Below are 15,130 nucleotides of genomic sequence, written 5' to 3' on the forward strand. Positions count from 1 at the left end.
ATTTATAATTGTATTATTATTATTATTATTATTATTATTATTTTCTTCTTCTTCTTCTTCTTCTTTCTCTCAGAGTGTAGAGGACAGATCACTGTAACTCAGTCCATCCAATTAGTCCATCAATAACAGCAGTTCAACCAGGACAAGAAGTCAGAATAAACTGTAAAACCAGCAGTGCAGTGTATGGTGGTAATCATTTAGCCTGGTACTTACAGAAACCTGGAGAAGCTCCTAAACTCCTCATATATGCAGCAACAAGCCGTTATACTGGAACTCCATCTAGATTCAGTGGCAGTGGATCTGACAGTGATTTCACTCTGACCATCAGTGGAGTCCAGACTGAAGATACAGGAGATTATTACTGTCAGAGTTACCACTATATCAACAGTAAAAATGTGTTCACACAGTGATAAAGAGTGGTACAAAAACCTCGGTCAGTCAGACGTCACAGTGATGCACTGATACAGCTGAGAGATACTGCAGCTGCTGATGGAGGATCACAAACAACACAATGGTGTATCAAACCTTTCAGAGACTTTTATTTATTCTGATTTATTAAGTAAACATGTAACATACAATCTTATATTCCACTAAACTGGACTAAAATGTGGAGAAAATTAAAAAAAAGTACCTAAAAGAGTATGTGATTTTAGATACTCCATACACTTTATTGTAATTAATATCTAACTGTTAATCTGTTACCAGATTAAGATTACTTTGTCACACTACATGATATTTGTGGAAGTGTCAGTGAATTTCACATGATGGTTGATTGTTTATTATTCATTTATGTTTATGATGATAAATGTTAAATATCTGTAACAGTTTAACAGAAGGATTGTTCATATTTGTGTCTAATTTACATAATTTGTCATTGTTTCAGACCACACTCACCCTCATTCATTCATACAAACACAACTGCTCACAGACGTGACCTGTTTTCTGAATCCAGCGTATCATTAATAGTTTTGTGGATTGAACTCTTGGAGCTCTTACTCTCTAACCGAGTCAAGGACGATCTCAGCAGTCCAGAGGATTCAGACACTGACAGTGTTTCATTATAAACTGATGAACATGAACAAACCTCATCTCTCCATTAGTCCAACTCTTCTGACTCATTTCAGAGAATAAAGTGTGGACAGTGAAACTCATATTTGATCATCAGGTGATTCTGTTCCTCTCAGAATAGAGCAGCTCCATCAGCAGATGTTCAGCGTCCTCACAGGAGCTTCATGTTACTGGAATCCACTGCTTCTCTTGTTTCTGGAGATACACTGGGAAAGTTCAATAAGACCTTGTTATTACTAAAAGGAACAATAAATAAATAAACCCATTTCACATTTTAAAAAGTCTGATGTTGAATGAACAGTCGTGTCTGACTCAAATAATTACTGGAGATCAGGTTATAAATGGATATGAAGCAGTCGCAGGTTTAGTGTTTGTTAACAGCGGGGTTTGTCGCCCACATTACAGTAAGGATGTGTTTGTTTCTGCTAGATGCAGTTGTGTTTTACCCCAATAAAGGACAATGAACTGTTTATCTGTTTCATATCCTCTTCTTCCTTTTTCTTCTCTTGTCCCTCGTAATACACACCAAAGTTTAGGAAAACCTGCATGATCCCAAAGCGATTGTGGACATTACTGAAGCACATCTGATAAAAACCTGCTGAGATACACATGATCATTCATTCATTAATTAATTCATTCATTCAACTTTTTTTTGTTTGTAATTTTTGGAGTTTGAAAGTGTGACTTTTAATATGGTATTTTGATATTAATTAATTTTGTAAAATTTTTTCCTTTAATGTTTCATGAAAAAGAAAACACACATTACCAACATTATTTTTTATAAACAACATTAATTTTTCATTTCTGTGTGAATTATTCTCTGTCTGGGATTCACTGCATGGTCCACATGAAATCCTCTGAATTCTAGAAACAGATGATTTTTCTGTTCATAACGTGGGCAGCAGATGTACTAAAACACGTATCAAGGTGAGACTCACCAGTCTCCTCAACACTGAAGACAATCTGAGCACTTTCATCGTCAGCTGTGCCGATTATTAATCCGCTCGGAGCATTAACAATCACAGACAGATGTCTATCAAGGGCCACACAGTCACCAGCTGGACCTGAACACACACATACTGAGCTGAAACATTCAAACCATTCAAGTTCATACTAATATTTAAATGCAGAACAATGTCTTTCCATGAAGTGTAAGCAGAAGCTCTCACCATAGTGAGCAAAGTGCCAGAAGCACTGGAGATCTCCGGCACACAGCATGATGACAAAGTCATACTGATCCACTGCCCAGAAGAGCTATAATTATTATTATTATTATTTACAATAAAGCTGCTAATTTACATTTAATAGTGATGTATTGTTTTTTAAACATCCTGTTTTAAACATTGAATTAAAACATGTCAATAAAGATGACCAAAGTTATAATGATTCTCATATTTTACCTTTTCGATTTAAAGGACATTTCACGATCAAGGACCACACCACATCCATGAATGATGGAGAATTATTTACTGAAGAAAGTTAGGGATAAATAGGGAGAGGATGAAGGGGAAGGAAAGGGATGATAGTCAGGTTGATCTGAGTGATTAGGACCCCCGATACAACCTGGAAAGGAAGAGAAGAGGGGATGATAAGGATGGTTGAATGGATAAGAGAGAGAGAGGGAGGGGAAGGGAGGGTTCAAGAGAACAAGACAAACAGTACTGTAGGTTTTGAGAAGTCAGGTGATTGGTTGAGGCGCGGCCCTGCTCCTGAACCTCAGCTAACTAGTTAAGTTCATAGATATTTGTAACACAGTTCATTGTTGTGAACAAATACAAAATGAAAGTAAAACATAATAAAAACATAATAATAATAATAATAATAACATAAAGTCCAGGCCTGGTCCTCTCTCATCCTTCACTGTCGTCGCTCCTCCATTTATGCTTCCGGAGCTCCTCCATGAGAGATACGAGATCGGTGCAGTGCAGTGCACAGGTGACGCTCCTTAGCAATCACTCCAGCGGCCTGGTGCTGTTCTCTCACGGCTCTCGCCCCGCCCTGCTCGTCACAGTATTATTCTGATATAGTAAATAGTATGTATGTAAATTTCACATTATGTAGCAGAGACCTGGTCACATGATTCCTCATAAATTTCTCAGTGCTGATGATAAATAAACCAATCATAGTAGTGCTATTAAAGCCGGAGTCAAACTGGTCACATGACTGAATGTGGACACAGAGATGGATGTTCATCTGCACATCCTCAGCATTGCAATATTGCGTTACTCCCTAAAAAAGTAACTAATTGTGGAAAGTAATGCATTACATTAGTTTTGTGTTACTTTTTCTCACCTGGGCTGGGTTTGCTTGTTTTTAATAACAACAAAAAAGTTTCATTTCACACCAAAAGTGAAATGAATAAGCCTCAGACTGAAGGAAATGCAAATTCCCAGCTGTACAGTAGAGGGCGCAGCTCAAACAAACCTTTAGGTTTGCAGTTCATTCTGGATTGCAGAAGAATAGGATGCAGGAGAAGAAAGTTCAACACTCTTACTTCAGCAATAAAACTTAAAAATAAATACATTTCAAGATTGCATTTCACTGTTTTTATTCATTTTGAGGAATACTGACTCTGATTTTGTGTAAGTGAGATGAGTAAATGCATATTCACATTTAGTCTATACAATAACCATCATTCACACACAACACCTCTGCACTTTATTTCTCTCAAACAAGTAACTTGAGTAACTTGTTTGAAAAAATAAAAGAAATTTTGTTGTAAATTTAAAAGTAATGTGTTACTTTACTAGCTACTTGAAAAAAGTAATCTGATTACTAATGTTACCCCCAACACTGATCCTCAGTGTCTCAGTGGTCAGAATAAAAAAAAATAAAAAAACTACTAAACTAACTAAAACTAACATCAGTCAGAATGTAAATCATCATTCTGTAACTCTAGTGTATATTAGTTTGTCTGTTGTAAATCCTGCCTACTTCTTTGCATTGTCACACATGCTTCAGTGCTCTGAGAGTGTTTATAGTGCTGTGAGTTTAACACTTCATGACTGAGAGCAGAACAGAACACAATCTTCATCATCACACAAGACAAAAGAACAACAATGAACAAAATCACCTTCTTCATCTGGACTCTCACACTGTTTATTCAGGGTAAGGCTGGTAAAAACTGACTCTGGTTTTGGTGTTCTTGTAAAAGTATATGATGGTAGTAGTTTTAAACACTAATTGTTTTTCTTTTCTCTTCTTCAGAATCCAGAGGAGTGACTCTGACTCAACCTGAAGTTAAAACTGTCCAACAGGGTCAAACAGCTACAATAGAGTGTCATATAGATGTAGGAATATACAGCAGCTACTTAGCCTGGTATCAGCAGAAACCTGGAGAAGCTCCTAAACTCCTTGTGAAATATATAAACAGCCTCCAGTCAGGAACTCCATCTAGATTCAGTGGCAGTGGAACAGCAAATACTGGACGAGATTTCACTCTGACCATCAGTGGAGTCCAGACTGAAGATACAGGAGATTATTACTGTCAGAGTTACCACTATATCAACAGTAAAGAAGTGTTCACACAGTGATAAAGAGTGGTACAAAAACCTCGGTCAGTCAGACGTCACAGTGATGCACTGATACAGCTGAGAGATACTGCAGCTGCTGATGGAGGATCACAAACAACACAATGACAATGTTTAGCAAAGTTTCTAAAGACTTTTAAAATTAATTAATAAAGTGAATATACATTTATATGTAGTCATTTATTTTTTTATGAAATAACAGTAACACTTTATAATAAGGTTCATTAGTTAACATTAGTTAACTACATCAATTAACATGAACTAATAATGAACTGCACTTATACAGCATTTATTAATCTTTGTTAATGTTAATTTCAACATTTACTAATACATTATTAAAATCTTGTTAACATTAATTAATGCACTGTGAACTAACATGAACAAACTATGAACAACTGTATTTTCATTAACTAATGTTAACGAAGATTAGTAAATACAGTAACAGATGTATTGCTCATGGTCAGTTCATGTTAGTTAATACATTAACTAATGTTTAACTAATGAACCTTATAGTAAAGTGTTACCGAAGCACTGGGATGGCAGCACTGGGATGTTTTATTGTTTGTGTTTCAGATCACAGTAAGAGAGCGATGTGGAGTGAAGCAGAAATAGCAGTTGTTTTTAATGTGTTTTCTCTCACTCCAGGATTGAAAGAAGTGGTTTCTTTCTCCAGTGGTTGTGGAAAAATATGCATACTAACTAATCAGATTTAGTCTGAAAGGTAAGTTAGAAAGTTCTTGCTTATAGAAGTGTTATATAAAAGTAATATGACATTCACAGTCGTGCTGCTCTTCATGTCTATGGTAGAATCACAGCCATGCTGATATTCAGTATAACTGCACTCTTGATCATGTGAAACTGATTAAATGTGGCAGGATGAAATAAACAGCACCTGGAGATCACGTGACCCTTCTGCAGCAATGCACTCACAGTCCTTCGCTTATCTCACTTTGTCAGATATTGTATAATCCTGTCAGTAAATTCTGAACCACTCTTTTTCTAGCCCACTATGAGTACACCAGCAGTCAAGGACAATCGAAAAAGAGAGATTGAACAATCGCCAATAAAGAAAAAATTCAAAGATTCCACCATCTCCAGAGAGGATCTCAACACTGCTATTGCTAACGGTATCAAGCTAACGCTCAAAGAGCAACAAAGTACTCTCTATTCGGTTGTGGCTTCGACAGTAAGAGAAGTGATAGACACGTGACCGGGTCGATTCTGTTCAGGCTGCTGCACGTGAGGATAGGAGGACAGTCACAAACTCACCAACTCACCAAAAATGACGGACATTGAAGACAGGAACAGGAGAAATAATGTACGACTGGTGGCTCTGCCTGAGGGGGCGGAGGGCTCCGATGCAGCTGGCTGCGTACTCTCATCTTCCGTGTACTAAGATGCATGACAGGTCGGTGATCCTGAAGGGTGCTCGGCAGGCGTATCCGGTGAAATATACACAGGACAATGTCACGCCACTATTTTTTCCCGACTTTAGTCCAGCCTCAACTACCAAGAGAAAGAGCTTTAATCCAGTCTTGAAGAAGATCAACGCACTCGGTCTCCAGGCCTTCCTCATCTATCCGGCGGCAATTAAACTACGGCTCAAAGGTGAGCAGATGATGTTCGACGCTCCCCAAAAGGCGGAAGATTTTGTCAGTTCCTTCACAGAAGATATACTCTGCAGCGGGAAGGCAACGGCTTCCGTCTCCATCCCTTCAGCTCAACAAGGGGATAAAGTTTATGATGATCCTCACTGTCCTTAAAGGGTTAGTTCACCCAAAAATGAAAATAATGTCATTTATTACTCGCGCTCATGTCGTTCCACACCCGTAAGACCTTCGTTAATCTTCGGAACGCAAATTGAGATATTTTTGTTTAAATCCGATGGCTCCATGAGGCCTCCATAGCCAGCAATGACATTTTAAACAAAAATTTAAACAAAAATATCTTAATTTGTGTTCCGAAGATCAACAAAGATCTTACGGGTGTAAAACGGCACGAGGGTGAGTAATTAATGACAGAATTTTCATTTTTGGGTGAACTAACCCTTTAAGAGAACGATAACAAGGTGGCCATGGACACTTTATCCCCTTGGAATTATAAGGTTCTGTCTGCGTTCTGAGCGGTTTTGAGATATTGAGCTTCAAAGTTTTTGCATTCCATATAGCAAAAACTATATGGGGAACAAGTTTCTTTCAAACATGAAAATGACAGGGACAGTAAATGTATTCTAAATGTACAATATCAAAATCCTCTCAAATTTGTAAATGGGGATTTTTGGAACGGGTCAAATGCAGATAGAACCTTTTAATTCTAAAAAAAAAAAAAAAAAAACACTTTTCGCTTGGAATTATAAGGTTCTATCTGGTAAAAAATTAATTGAAGCAATAATTTTCAAGAAACAAACAGTTTGCTTATAATTTCCTTTAAAACAAAATTAGTGTTGTAACAATGTGTTGACATGCATGAGTGTTACATACAGAAGGGAGCGGAGACACAGGTAAGGATTAACAGGTTTATTTCAGGTAAAGCAGAGCGTGAGCAGAGTGCAGGTGAGTGATGGCAGATGAATAGGTCGATGAGCCGATGAACTGGAACTGATACTTGTCTGTGTTCTCTTAGGGAGCGTGGATGCCGGGAGACGTGGAACAGACGAACACACAGGAGAAGCACAGGAGACGAGGAGACACTAGGAATCACTGAGGACGCTGAAGACAGGTAAGTAGTCGAGCAAGGGAGTCCTGGAGGTAAGTAAACACTGGTATGTGTTAACGAGACCGGACAGTGACTGAGTGAACTGGCGTGTCTTTTATGTGGCTGTGGTGATGAGTGTGAATGAGCGTCAGGTGTGGCTTGTCAGTACTCAGGAGAGGGAGTGCGATGTGATTGGGTGAGTGTAGAGCCTGGCGTGTCTGTGACAATGAGAAAGTTTAATTTAATAGTTTTTATGACATTTATTTTTTTATATTTTAAATGAATATTTATATATGGGTAATTTAACACATTATTGCAGGAACCATTTAAGTATAAGTTTCCTTTTGTTTAGACAGAAAGCAGCAATATTGTAAAATTTAAGACATTTTAAGACTAAAAAACTGCAAGAAAACAGACAGTGCTTCAGCAAAGGTGTTTAACAAAGTTTAATAAACATTGAAAAATGTTTCACTGACTATATATAATTAAAAATATTTCACATTTAAAATATTTAAATTACTTCAACTATGCAACAACTCAGTTTTTGCCAACAATCTAAAATTTAACATTTCATCTCACTTAATCTAGTATACACTTTAATCCAGTATGCCATAGCGTAGAGCTTTATATCTACATACAGCTCAATTCAAGCACACAGGATGGATCAAGGTTAAAACATAACCTAATATGTACATAACTTTCCCTCGTATGACGTGACTGGAAATAAGTAAATTGACTACAAAACCCAGACCTATCCTTTTAATAGCGCTGCTGGCTAACGTTAGCATGGTGTCTAACTGAAAATAACTCCCTAACAAAAGATACAGCAAAACACACAAAAAGACTGTAATTCCCTGGAATTTGGGCTGCTGTCATTGTCAAGATCATAAATAAAATAGTCGATCATGAGCTTTCTAATAAACATCGCGTTGTGTGAAATTATTTAGTCTTCACCGATTTAGCGTTTTCGTGAACATCACAAAAAAGAAACATCACATAATGTAAATAAGTTGTCACAGAATATGAATATGTGAATAACTCAATTTTGACAAAAATGTCAGATAGAACCTTCTAATTCCAAGGGGACGACTTGTTCATTTCTTTTTGGAATCTTGTCCTGTACGCTCGTCCGCTGACTCGTAAATGGGCCTGGGGACATGTCTTGTGTTGAAGTGGACTGGTCAACATTTGTTTCTGTTGTTTGCGCACACCTACATTCTCGTGTACATGTACATTGTTGTTTGTCGTTCCTTTTTCTTGTTTTTTTTTTTTTTGTTTGTTTTTGTTTTGTTTTTTCTGTTCCCTTTAACAGGCATTTATTTATCTTGCTTTTCTTTTAAAAGGATTATGCATCGCGATGGATTGGTATCTAGCATACATCTTTATCATGAGGTACTTTTCTCCACATGTTTTGGGAATGTCCAGTTGTTTTTATGGACTCATGTGAATTCTGTTTTGTCCTTTTTACTACAAACTGATTACGTCTCTAATCCAGGTTTACAGTGGGTACGGAAAGTATTCAGACCCCCTTAAATTTTTCACTCTTTGTTATATTGCAGCCATTTGCTAAAATCATTTAAGTTCATTTTTTTTCCTCATTAATGTACTCACAGCACCCCATAATGACAGAAAAACACAGAATTGTTGACATTTTTGCAGATTTATTAAAAAAGAAAAACTGAAATATCACATGGTCCTAAGTATTCAGACCCTTTGCTGTGACACTCATATATTTAACTCAGGTGCTGTCCATTTCTTCTGATCATCCTTGAGATGGTTCTACACCTTCATTTGAGTCCAGCTGTGTTTGATTATACTGACTGGACTTGATTAGGAAAGCCACACACCTGTCTATATAAGACCTTACAGCTCACAGTGCATGTCAGAGCAAATGAGAATCATGAGGTCAAAGGAACTGCCTGAAGAGCTCAGAGACAGAATTGTGGCAAGACACAGATCTGGCCAAGGTTACAAAAACATTTCTGCTGCACTTAAGGTTCCTAAGAGCACAGTGGCCTCCATAATCCTTAAATGGAAGACGTTTGGGACGACAAGAACCCTTCCTAGAGCTGGCTGTCCCGCCAAACTGAGCTATCGGGGGAGAAGAGCCTTGGTGAGAGAGGTAAAGAAGAACCCAAAGATCACTGTGGCTGAGCTCCAGAGATGCAGTCGGGAGATGGGAGAAAGTTGTAGAAAGTCAACCATCACTGCAGCCCTCCACCAGTCGGGGCTTTATGGCAGAGTGGCCCGACGGAAGCCTCTCCTCAGTGCAAGACACATGAAAGCCCGCATGGAGGACTCCAAGATGGTGAGAAATAAGATTCTCTAGTCTGATGAGACCAAGATAGAACTTTTTGGCCTTAATTCTAAGCGGTATGTGTGGAGAAAACCAGGCACTGCTCATCACCTGTCCAATACAGTCCCAACAGTGAAGCATGGTGGTGGCAGCATCATGCTGTGGGGGTGTTTTTCAGCTGCAGGGACAGGACGACTGGTTGCAATCGAGGGAAAGATGAATGCGGCCAAGTACAGGGATATCCTGGACGAAAACCTTCTCCAGAGTGCTCAGGACCTCAGACTGGGCCGAAGGTTTACCTTCCAACAAGACAATGACCCTAAGCACACAGCTAAAATAACGAAGGAGTGGCTTCACAACAACTCTGTGACTGTTCTTGAATGGCCCAGCCAGAGCCCTGACTTAAACCCAATTGAGCATCTCTGGAGAGACCTAAAAATGGCTGTCCACCAACGTTTACCATCCAACCTGACAGAACTGGAGAGGATCTGCAAGGAGGAATGGCAGAGGATCCCCAAATTCAGGTGTGAAAAACTTGTTGTATCTTTCCCAAAAAGACTCATGGCTGTATTAGATCAAAAGGGCGCTTCTACTAAATACTGAGCAAAGGGTCTGAATACTTAGGACCATGTGATATTTCAGTTTTTCTTTTTTAATAAATCTGCAAAAATGTCAACAATTCTGTGTTTTTCTGTCAATATGGGGTGCTGTGTGTACATTAATGAGGAAAAAAATGAACTTAAATGATTTTAGCAAATGGCTGCAATATAACAAAGAGTGAAAAATTTAAGGGGGTCTGAATACTTTCCGTACCTACTGTATGTCTTCTCAATGACGATTCTAACTGCTGTATGAGTTCATTAAAGAAGAGAATGTTGTTTGCTGGTTTACTCCGCACATGTGTGCAAAAACATATTGGATTCAAAGCCTCCTTAAAATAGTGACTTGTGAATGTACAACAGCACGAATCAACAAGGCTAAACCCAGTACCACTGATGCATATTGGACTATATATAGGAATTACAATATAATGTATTTTTTTTCTCTCTCTCTTCTTCCCCTTTCAGATTGTAAAATTATTGATAACATGTCTGTTGCTCCCCTTTCCCCGTTTGTTTGTTTAAATGGATGTTTTGTTAAATCTATAGGCAATGAAAAAAAAATGATCTGAAATTGACATTTGACATTTGAACTCCAGTGAAGTCCACTATATGGAGAAAAATCCTGGAATGTTTTCCTCAAAATCCTTAATTTCTTTTTGACTGAAGAATGGATGACATGGGGGTGAGTAAATTATCAGGAAATTTTCATTCAGAAGTGAACTAATCCTTTAAGAGACACAAATTCAATAGAAATGCAAATGACCTGCATGTATTTGTGAGATGATTTGTCAAAGCAGAAGTCGTCTCAAGCTGGTTTTGTGATCTTGACAATCAGTTCAATGTTCTTCAGTGGCCTTCAAGATCACAGATCTGAATCCAACAGAAAACCTTTGGAACAATAAGAGATCTGCAGATATTATGGGATTCAATCATGTCAACATGGAGCAGAATCCAGAAACCATCTTGGAAACCTTTTATCACGCCCTCATTGATAGATTTTACTGCTTTGCAAATTTTTCAAAAGATTTTTTACACTCTTGTCCCAGACTCAAACGTTCAGTCTAAGCCTGTGAAAATCCATCAAAGATATCCTAATATTACTACATATTAAATCTATGATGACCTAAATAAACAAAGAGTGAAATAAACTGAAACAATTATTTAAAAATGATGACCATATAGTTACAGCATCATTTCCAACTGTTTAAGAGACAATAGTGTCAGTGGAGATGATTGAGATTAAATATGAGACATGTGATGTATGTGGAAAACAAAGAGAAATAAACATAAATATCAGTTATGAATGCAATATTTGTACTGACTATGATCTTGATGAAAAATGAGGCTTATTGCAGAATTAAGAGTGATTAACAATAAAACATCTAAACTAAATCTGCAAATGATTCCATTCATTTCCATAATAATGTACTGGACAATGAATAATAATCCTGTACATGCAAATATATTACAATTTAGCAGTAAATGTACACTGTTCTTAAAGAGGCATCTTCACTATGGTGTTTAAATACACTGATGACTTTGATGCCATCCCTGATCAGTCTGACAGTTGAACTGAGTTTGTTATGAACTGTAACATGACGACACATTCAGTCAGCTGCAGTATCTCAGTAAAGGCTGTTGAACTGAACTGTTAGACGCTCCATTACTGACACTGCAGTTCCACACAGTAGAAGAGCACAGTGTGTTTTAATGCTGCTGGAGCTCATGGATGTTGTTCAGTACCAGAGAACTGAGAAATCTTCCACCCTGAACACTGATATTGTGTCATTCAGAAACACAATTAAACCAAAGAGCTGCTGCAGTTTATTACATCAACTAATAATGAGCCCAGAACAATGTAGAATTAATGATAGAAAGTGTTTGCGACTGATCTACTTAATCTAAATAATTTAAATATCAAGAGTCACTTTGCATTGTCACACATGCTTCAGTGCTCTGAGAGTGTTTATAGTGCTGTGAGTTTAACACTTCATGACTGAGAGCAGAACTGAACACAATCTTCATCATCACACAAGACAAAAGAACAACAATGAACAAAATCACCTTCTTCATTTGGACTCTCTGTGTGTGTATTCAAGGTAAATGTTTAAACAAAATTTCATGCTAAATATAATAATATCTTTAACAGTGAATCTTATACAAATATCCTGCTTTTTCTAACAGGTTTCAGTGGACAGGTGACTGTGACTCAGACTCCTTCTGTAAAAACGGTTCAGATTGGTGAATCAGTCACTATAAACTGCAAAACAAACACAGCAGTGAGAGATGCCTGTCCAGGTTCATATACTTGTATGGCCTGGTACCAGCAGAAACCTGGAGAAGCTCCTAAACTCATGATTCATTCTGCAAACCAAAGAGTTTTAAACACTCCATCTAGATTCAGTGGCAGTGGATCCAGAACTGATTTCACTCTGACCATCAGTGGAGTCCAGACTGAAGATACAGGAGATTATTACTGTCAGAGTGCACACTCTATCAACAGTAAATATGTGTTCACACAGTGATAAAGAGTGGTACAAAAACCTCGGTCAGTCAGACGTCACAGTGATGCACTGATACAGCTGAGAGATACTGCAGCTGTTCATTCAACACAATCACACACAACACTGTTCACAGAAAAACACTAATAACACTAGATCATCTAAATCAACATCAATCTTGTGTTTATGAAGAGAATGAGTCAGTGTTTAATATGATCATCATGTTTTAGGTGTAATATATGATCCCTGTCAATCAAACTGAACAGACTGAATTCAGTCACTTCTGCTGTCTGGACGTGATGCTTTCCAATTGAGTCACAGGAAGATTTACATTCTTACACAATTACTGTCAGAAAGACTCTTGATTTGTGATCATGGATTTTTCAATGATTTTCATGACATTTTCATATATATTTTCATCATCACATTTTCAGCAGAAGTGAAACTGGTGTGTTCCAGTCCAGATCATGTGACCAATCAAACAGGGAGACTGAAAAGCCCATACCGAGCCTAAAACAAAGTACAGATAATTTGCCCAGGTGATGACTGTCCTGCTTACTGTGGCCATGCTTACACTAAAGATGTCAGCAATTACTCTCTCCATAAGGCCAGCAGCTACACGGCAGCAGTACATGAAGAGCTCATCCATGAGCTGGATTTTCCGTGCAGGACTTGGTGTTGGGGAAGCTTCTTTACCCATCCTCTGCTTTTGTCCAGTACACAAGGTTTGTGGCAGATGGATGAACAGACTCCCAGAAGATCTAAAAAACTTCTTGTAAGGGAAACCTGGCGTAGTAGCAGATTGTGTGATCAGACACACAAAACCTACTAAAAGTAGTTGGTGTCTCCAGTGAAATTCTCTTTAGCCTAGCCTCCAGCTCTGCTATGTATTCCAAGGCTTCATCCAGTGCACCTACAAAATGACAAACAAGGTTAAATAAAGAAATGAAAAGGAAAAAAAAAAACATGAAACTACTCAAGTGACTTGTAGCACTTTATACAATACTGATTTTTTTCAAAGCACCGTTACAAGAATAAACAGTGAATTCAGAGATGCAAACACTTTAAATCTGCTGCAAAGCAGCTCTAAAAAACCAACAGTGTATATAATGTGTACAGTTGCAAAAAACACAATAGTATTATATAATATAATACATTTGAAAAGTAATATAACAAGTATTTTATTGTCTTATTCTTCGTTAGCATACAAATTTGCATAATATTTTTCAAGTTCATAATGATAACTGAATATTATACAATGTTTTCAGGTTCTGACTCCTGAAGTACCCAAATATTTACGCTATTGACATTCATAGTCTTCGGGGCACGCACATCTACTCCTTGTCGAGCGCTAGATCTCTTGAATGCAGACTGCTTTTGAGGTGGTACATAAAAATTGTTCGACTGAAAATGACGAATGGGAACTACACCAACCTTCAGACGACAACTTCCCTGAATGTAAGGTTGTTTTTGTTTTGAATTGCTACACTGAGGCACACAAAACGACTTGCTTCTGGACTCCGCCATAGTTTTTACCGGAAGAAAAATTACACAGCGGCGGCCATGAACCTTATTGTAAAGTGTTACCATGAACATCATTGAACACAACAAAGTCACTGAATCTTTAAATGAATTAAACTAGAGCTGGGCGACATATATTTCATATCAGTGGATATTAATAATCATCAGGATAAATGTCAAATCTTTATTTCTTTCAAATAAAGGCAGATTTCTCCTCCTGAGGTAAAGTCGTAGAAACCAGAACATGACAAACACTTGCAAACAGGTGAACATTTCACACATCTGAGGTACAATATTCAGAACATTTATAACAATACAAAAGTCCATCAAAATATGCATGAGTAAACTTCAGTAAAATCATTTTTCAGTCTTTTTTCCTGAACAAAATTAAGGAAACGACCCTGCTTCTTTCTGTACCTATATAACATCATAATTGTCATTTGATTGCCCAGCCCTAACATTTCCTTCTCTTCTGATTTCATAGAGGACAAGATACATCACCTTAATATAGCTTCAGTGGAAACACCTTTACGTTTTTGATATAATTTGGATAAAGATTAGAAAAGTAAAGTCATGACGTAGATCTGTTATATGTAGGCCTACCTTCATTTTATTTCACGAGCGTCAGTTTTTGTTCCCTTTCAGTCGGTCACGTTCGACGTACGTCAGTAGTGACCGACGAATTGGGATATCGCTAGAGAGCCCTATCAGCTTCGAGTGAACTACAACAGGCCAATGAAGTTGGCGTGCGATATTTGCATAATGCGCACCGCCCCCGCCAGGTGGTATAAATAGGGGAGCAGATGCAATCGCACTCTGTCTTTCGCTTCGGAGCCAACCTGTGTGTTCCTGCTGTTAGTCTGAGAGTGACTTCGCAAGCCTTTGAAGAGCTTTTGTTCTACAGTGCTGGCTTTATGG

General features: G+C 37.8%; 1 long non-coding RNA gene across 1 annotated transcript; it reads left to right on the top strand.

Annotated features, from left to right (window-relative positions):
- The first annotated feature begins 6,216 nt into the window (after positions 1 to 6,216).
- LOC127506600 (uncharacterized) lies at positions 6,217 to 11,590 on the top strand. Its single transcript, XR_007928075.1, has 2 exons — positions 6,217 to 10,872; positions 11,041 to 11,590. It is a non-coding gene; the product is annotated as an uncharacterized LOC127506600 (long non-coding RNA).
- The last annotated feature ends 3,540 nt before the right edge of the window (positions 11,591 to 15,130 follow it).

The sequence above is a fragment of the Ctenopharyngodon idella genome, chromosome 24 (assembly GCF_019924925.1).
Source record: "Ctenopharyngodon idella isolate HZGC_01 chromosome 24, HZGC01, whole genome shotgun sequence".
In the NCBI taxonomy this organism is placed as follows: domain Eukaryota; kingdom Metazoa; phylum Chordata; class Actinopteri; order Cypriniformes; family Xenocyprididae; genus Ctenopharyngodon; species Ctenopharyngodon idella.